This window comes from Nomascus leucogenys, chromosome 5 (assembly GCF_006542625.1).
Source record: "Nomascus leucogenys isolate Asia chromosome 5, Asia_NLE_v1, whole genome shotgun sequence".
Taxonomy (NCBI): Eukaryota; Metazoa; Chordata; class Mammalia; order Primates; family Hylobatidae; genus Nomascus; species Nomascus leucogenys.
The window spans coordinates 54,635,878-54,643,188 of NC_044385.1; positions in this window are offsets into that span (position 1 = coordinate 54,635,878).

A 7,311-nucleotide genomic window follows, 5' to 3' on the forward strand; every position below is an offset into this window, starting at 1 on the left:
GTTTATTGTGCACCTTATGCATACATGAGCAAACACATAGACACACAGAAACACACTCACAGGCGTCTTCTTCACAGATGATAGTGTACTACATACTTTGTTTTGCCTTTTGCTTTTTCACTTAATATATCTAGGAGTTAATTTATTATTAATACATACAGAACTTTCTCATTCCTTTCTTCCTCTTCAGAGTGTTCTGCTCTATGGCTGCTCACAGTTTATTTAACTGGTCACCTAGTAGTAAATTTAGATTGTTTCCACTTTTTACTCTTGAAATTATGATGTAATTATTAAACTGCGACAAATGTCATTTGCACAGGTGTAAATATGTGTGTAAAATTAGAGAAATGGCCATTAAAGTAGATCTGCCATCCCAGTTTTAGGAAGTCAGTATTCCTTTTTACAGATCCAAAATACAGTGTTACCCAATTTGACTACTTGTATTATAAGCCAGATTTCACTCTGGCTGTTTCCAAAAATCAAAGTGCTCCTCAGAGAACAAAGATATGACGTCACTGAGGATATTCAACAGAACTACCAATTTCTCTAAAGGCCAACCTCCAAGGAGAATCCAAACGCCTTCAGCAATAGCAGCATCACTAGAGTGAGTATAGCATGTCCCTGGATGCTGACGATGGAGCGATAAACCCTCATGACACAAACATTTCCAAACAATTCAAGTAAAGTTTACTGAGTGCCAACTACACAGTCTGTTTAAAACCCAGTCTGTCCTATTACATTGGTCTTTAAGTTTAAATAAATAAATAAATGTAAGGATGAATATAAAATGGCCTTGTCATCAAGAAACCAATGATCTAGGCAGCAGTTCTCAAAGTGTAGTCCAGGGACCCCCTGGGGGTTCCAGAGATCTTTTCAAAGGGTTCATGAGGTCAAAACCACTCTCTTAATAATACTAAGACACTAGTTGCCTTTTTCACTCTCAGTTTCTCTCAAGCATACAGTGGAGTTTCCCAAAGTTTATGTGACATGTGGTATGGCACGAGACTGATGGCAAAGGCAGACCTGAGAACTCAGCTGTCTTTTGTTGAGCTAGGTATGAATAATGAGATTTGCACATGCATAAAACAGTGCTTCTCTTTTCATTAAATTCTTCATGCTTTGGGAAATAGTTATATTTCATGAAAAGTGTTATGTTTAAGATGTAATGGCTTTAGTACTATTTTCTAAGGAGATTAGATAAATATTTTTAAATTTTCTTAGTTTTAATTTCTGATATGGTCAATATGAATAGATATAAACTAAATAAACAATAGTGTTTTGGGTTCCTGAGTACTTTTTGAGAGTGTACAGGGGTCTGGAGGCCAAAGAGTTTGAGAATTGCTGATCTAAGGACTCATGGCATTTCTTCATCATAGGGCAAGAGAGGAGCATTTTGCCTTATTTGCCAAGTGTGTGCTATGCTACATCCAGGGGTGCAAGCCAAAAGATTCAGGAGGAAAAGATTGGGTGTTCTCAAACAGCGATGTGTCAAGAGGACAGCAATTGCTTGGACACAAGAATTCCCCCCGGAGCCTCCTGGCTGGCAGTGCAGTGGCTGTGTGGAAAGGCTCTACCAGAGGGGCAGAGTCCAGGCATGAGGCAACAAGGAGGCTCTGAGGTTGGGGGAGCCTGGAGAAGAAGCAGAAGCGGAAGCTGGATAAGTCCGCCGCCCCTGGACTAAGCTGCTGACTACCTCCTGCTGTGATTCCAAGAGTCACTGCCTCAAAAAACTTCCTTGCAGGTGCTGGTGCCTGAAATTCCAGTGGAGGTGTTTCATTCCCTCAGCCAAAGGCAAATTCAATCCCAACAATCTCAAGTATTGCTCAAGCTTACACAAGTGTGCAAATAACATTATGGAAGATAGATTCGAAGGTCATACGTTAATAAAACAAGAGAGTGTGTCTATAACAGGAGTGGGGTGGGATGGGTGGAGCGGATGGGAAATGGAGAACAAAGAAGACTCAAAAATATGAAATAAATAGAACATAAGAACAGTTCGTGGACCCATGATGTAAGAATGCCACTACAGGGATTGATCAATTTAACTCTGGGTAGCTAAAATTAAAGAAAAAAAATCCAATCCAGTCAAACTACTCTTTAGCATATGGTATGTCCTTAGCAGTGTGAGACAGGTTGCAAGGATAGAGAAGAATGAGACATGGGCCCTGGATTCAGAGAGTGCTACCCCACGCTCACCCCCCCACCCCAATTTAGCGAGGAGAATATCCACGGCAACCATAGCAGCTGTAACAAAAGGTAGGTGTATAATCAGAGCTAAAAAGATGTACAGAGAAAGGACTTTTGGATCAGAAAGGAGGAGCAGGTTGTTTCTAACTTGAGTGACGAGGGAAGACTACATGGAGGAGGTGGCATTTGTTGTGGTCACGGATGTGTAGGAAGGATTCCTACAGGCAGTGCTGAGGCTGTGGAAATACCAGGTGGGAGGGTGCTTGGAGTGAAGGCATGGCAGTTGGAATATCCAGCCATTTTTCCTTCAATGAACATCTGAAATCATTGCTAAGAGAGGGAGCATTGTACACCTGAGGGTGAAAGGAAGGCTGTCACCTAGGATGTAGAAGGAGGGAGGAACGGGATCTGGGAAGACAGAGGGCAAGAAAGACAGTTCATGAACTTCAAGAGCCCAGTGGACTGATATCATGTCTGATTTCACTTATCTGCCTGGCTTCTAGGCCAGTGCCTGGAACACAGCAGCCCTCAATAAATGCTCATTGAATGAATGAGAAGTTGGACACCTTCCCTTTGCTCTTTTTCAGGCTGGCCACAGATGTGCTGCCGTAATCGAGTGGAGCCATCAGGAGCAGAGGTGAGGGGGATGTTTGAGCAAACTTCCTCCTGGCTTTCTCTCAAGTCAATACTCTCACCATTTCTAGGACTTTAAATGTTTTTCTGGTTGTTTTTGCAGAATTTCATTTCTCAAAATAGAAACCCTGTGTCCTCTTGAGGTTTATTACAGAGACATTTATTGGTTGGGGTTGCTTTAAAGATCACCATCAGGTTTTCATTTTACACAGCAGCTTATTTGCAAACATCAAACAAGTGCCTTAACATTTGGCATCCTAAGAAATTAAACTGTCAGCCTCTTGGGCTCCTACAAAAGAGCACCAGTGAACACGTGAAGCCAGAACTGTCCACAGATGACTTAACAGGAACTGATCCCATATTACCATCCTTCACTAGCTCTGCACATATCCTTCATTCAATTTAAAAACATAATAAAAAAATTTTTTTAAGCAAGCACATTTTACTTACTTCTTTGTTTATTTAGACAAGAGTCTCGCTCTGTCGCCCAGGCTGGAGTGCAGTGGCGTGATCTCGGCTCACTGCAACCTCTGCCTCTCGGGTTCAAGTGATTCTCCTGCCTCAGCCTCTTGAGTAGCTGGGTTGACAGGCACCCACCACAATGTACAGCTAATTTTTGTATTTTTAGTAGAGATGGGGTTTTACCATGCTGGCCAGGCTGGTCTCAAATTCCTGACCTCAAGTGATCCACCGGCCTCGGCCTCTCAAAGTGCTGGGATTACAGGCATGAGCCACCGCACCCGGCCGCAAGCACATTTTTAACAAGTGCAAAATGGAAACCTTACGCACGTCTTACGATTTCATTTACTACTCAGAACTGGGGATATCTCGTGTGACCTCCGGTCAGCAGTTTAAAGGATGAGGCATACTTATCCCCATTTGTAGCTGAGGTAACTGAGTGATAAGTGAATTGCTCAAGGTCACAGTTAGCAAACAACAAAACCAGCATCCAAACAGAGGTCTCACAATCCCTTAAACTACCTTTCATTTACTACACAGATTGTATTAGCTGTAATGACCACGTAAATTTTGGAGTAGCTAAGGACAGTTGTTCAGGTTGTTTATTGCTCAAGGGCATGACATCTAAAGAAACTATCCAACCCGTAATCCCAGAATTTTGGGAGGCCAAGGCAGGCAGATCACCTGAGGTCAGGAATTCAAGACCAGCCTGACCAACATGGAGAAACCCTGTCCCTACTAAAAATACAAAAAATTAGCCGGGCGTGGTGGGGCATGCCTGTAATCCTAGCTACTCAGGAGGCTGAGGCACGAGAATCGCTTGAACCTGGGAGGTGAAGGTTGCAGCGAGCCGAGATCGCACCATTGGACTCCGGCCTGGGCAACAAGAGTGAAACTCCGTCTCAAAAAAAAAAAAAAAGAAAGACAGAAACTATGCATATCACAGACATCATTATGTTGAATTTTTTTCACTTTTTTATTTAACTGCTAACTCTAAAGGTAGATGACATATTCTTATTAAAATAGTTTTCTGACAAATAACAATAAAATGTCTTCTCTAACAAAAATCCTTTTTTATGACAATTTTCTTTCAGATGGAAATAGATTTTCTAACAGGGTTGACATTTACTTCATAAGCTGAAGCAGAGAGTGTTTGACAAAGACCTTATTGGTTTAAGTAACGAGTGCCACAATAACTAGTGCTTCCAAACAAGGAGTTGTTTTCCAACTCTTGTTTTGATTTTTATCTAATTTTTTTTAAAAATCCTGTATTAGTATTTGTGTATTGGCTAAATTTGAAGTTTTGCATTACAGTTCATATTGTGTGCCTGAATGGTAGCTCTGAATTCCTAATTTAGATCTACAGATTTTTATTATTACATAACTCACTTTTGTGGTAATTAATGATCACAGGCCATTATATATTCATAAAATAATGATATTCATAAATTAGAGACTATTATATCATGAATTGTTAATTGTATCATAGCTATTGTTTATGGGTTGTTAAAGAAAATTTCTTCAGGAGAAAAGCTAACTGCTGGTAAAGTTTCATGGCTTATTATATATATTTTTTAAAGTTTTAAGTTCTAGGATAAACTACTATTATGTTTTAATTATGTACATATATATATATATATATTTTGAGACAGGATCTCGCTCTGATGCCCAGGCTGGAGTACAGTGGCACAGTCTCAGCTCACTGCAGCCTCCGCCTCCCAGGTTCCAGCGAGTCTCCTGCCTCAGCCTCCTGAGTAGCTGGGATTACAGGCATGCGCCACCACACCTGGCTAATTTTTGTATTTTTAGTAGAGATGGGGTTTCACCATGTTGGTCAGGCTGGTCTTGAACTCCTGGCCTTGTGATCCACCCACACTCACCCTCCCAAAGTGCTGGGATTACATGCGTGAGTCATCATGCCCGGCCTTAATAATATTTCTTTAACATTTAATAAGCTAATATAATGTTATTTCTCCCAGGATACTGATAAGAAAAAAAAATCAAACTAAAGCCAGAAGATGAAAAGCTGTCTAGATAAAAAGTAAAGTAAAACTATTTGGATTATTGAATAAATTTAGGGAGAAATAGAGAGTTTAGGGCTGTTTGTTTCAGTGAATGTGTCACAGAAATGTGAGATATAAATTTACCTTTTAGTTCCATTGTCAGCAATAATCGATGAATCTAAAAAAAAAAAGTAACTTTAAAAATGAAAGAATTCAAACACATGGCCAAGTAGTTTGAATAGGAAACAAAGATGTACTCTTGCTGAAAATTACTCACCTCAAGTAAGAAATTTTTTATCTTTACAAAAGATAATACAGGTTGGAAGTTTTTGGAAATATAATGGACACAAATTTTTTCCAAAGGGTGAGGAGAAATAATAATGACTAGATTCTGATTATTTTATTATACTTCAAAGGACTCTGAATTTTGCCAGCTCTTTGAGAACAAAAAATCAGCTGGAAAATGGGAAAGAATGCAAAGATTGTACAGCACTTGACACATTTTTTTCGTAAACATGAAGAAATAAACATCAACAGGAATGCTAAGTATTCAAATTTCAAATCTGATTAGAAATATATAATTATCAATACTGCAAAACAGATTCTATATGATGAGGAAAATATTACACCGAACAAATAATAAACTCAATTCTGTTTTGGCAAGACAATAGCATTCAGAGGATCATCTACAAAAATGTATAAGCAGTGTAATAACAGGAATTTTCTTCATTTACAAAAAGCATAGAAGCTTAATAGAATTTACAGCAGTATACAAATATGTATTTGTATATTTCAAATATGCAATATATTTTTATATATGCTATATATATTTGTTTATATAAACATATACTTGTATATTATTGTACAAATATTATATACTATAAACACCAAATATATACCAAATATTATATACTATATATAAATATTATATACTATATGTAAACACCAAAGAACATTTACACATTATTTAGCAGATGAAAAGCAAAACCAAATGATTAAAATATAGGAGATTTGTTGACTGAAGTCATTTTGAATCTTGTAAGAAATGCTAAATATCACACAGTTAAATAACTTGAGGTACATTTCCTGATGTAAGCCACGTGGAACAGTTGACAATTATTTTTAGATTTGTAAATTTTCAAAATGCAAATATGTCTATATGTAAACATTAATTTTTTTCCCTACAGTAAATGATACAGCTGGAGAAGGATTATTTAGGTTTTTGGTCGACCATCACCAACAAAAGCACTGAATATAGGCTATAATGATTTGAGGGAGCAGGGATACAACAAAGATGAAAAAAATTTATGACAAACTTAATGGATTTCAGCATAAGTCCCCAAAAGATTCTAAGGCTGCCTATTCTTTTTTTTTTTTTTTTTTTTTTGAGATGAAGTCTTGCTCTGTCACCCAGGCTGGAGTGCAGTGGCCTGATCTCGGCTCACCACAACCTCCGCCTCCCAGGTTCAAGTGATTCTCTTGCCTCAGCCTCCCAAGTAGCTGGGATTACAGGCACGTGCCACTGCACCCGGCTAATCTTCTGTATTTTTAGTAGAGATGGCAGTTCACCATGTTGGGCAGGCTGGTCTCGAACTCCTGACCTCAGGTAATCCACCCACCTCAGCCTCCCAAAGTGCTGGGATTACAGGCGTGAGCCACCAAGCCCGGCCAGGTTGCCTATTCTTTGAAGCCAATAGTGAATAAAATATTAAAAAGTCCTGTCCGGGTGAGGTGGCTCATGCCTGTAATCCTCTACAATCTGAAGGTCAATAGCAAAATTAGTTTCTTTCTATACTGGAAGCAATAATATCTCTTTAAAAGAGAGGTTTATAATAAAGAATATCTCAAGGTCTTTTCAATATTCTAGATGACATGCATAAATTGAAAAATTATGATAAATATGAGCTTCTGCAACCATTAAAAATATACAACTGAAATTGAGAAACATAGGAGGAAGAGTGATACTGATGAAGCATTGGTGTAAGAGGAACTGAAATCTTGAAGTCGCTTTCTAAAATCTAGTTGACAT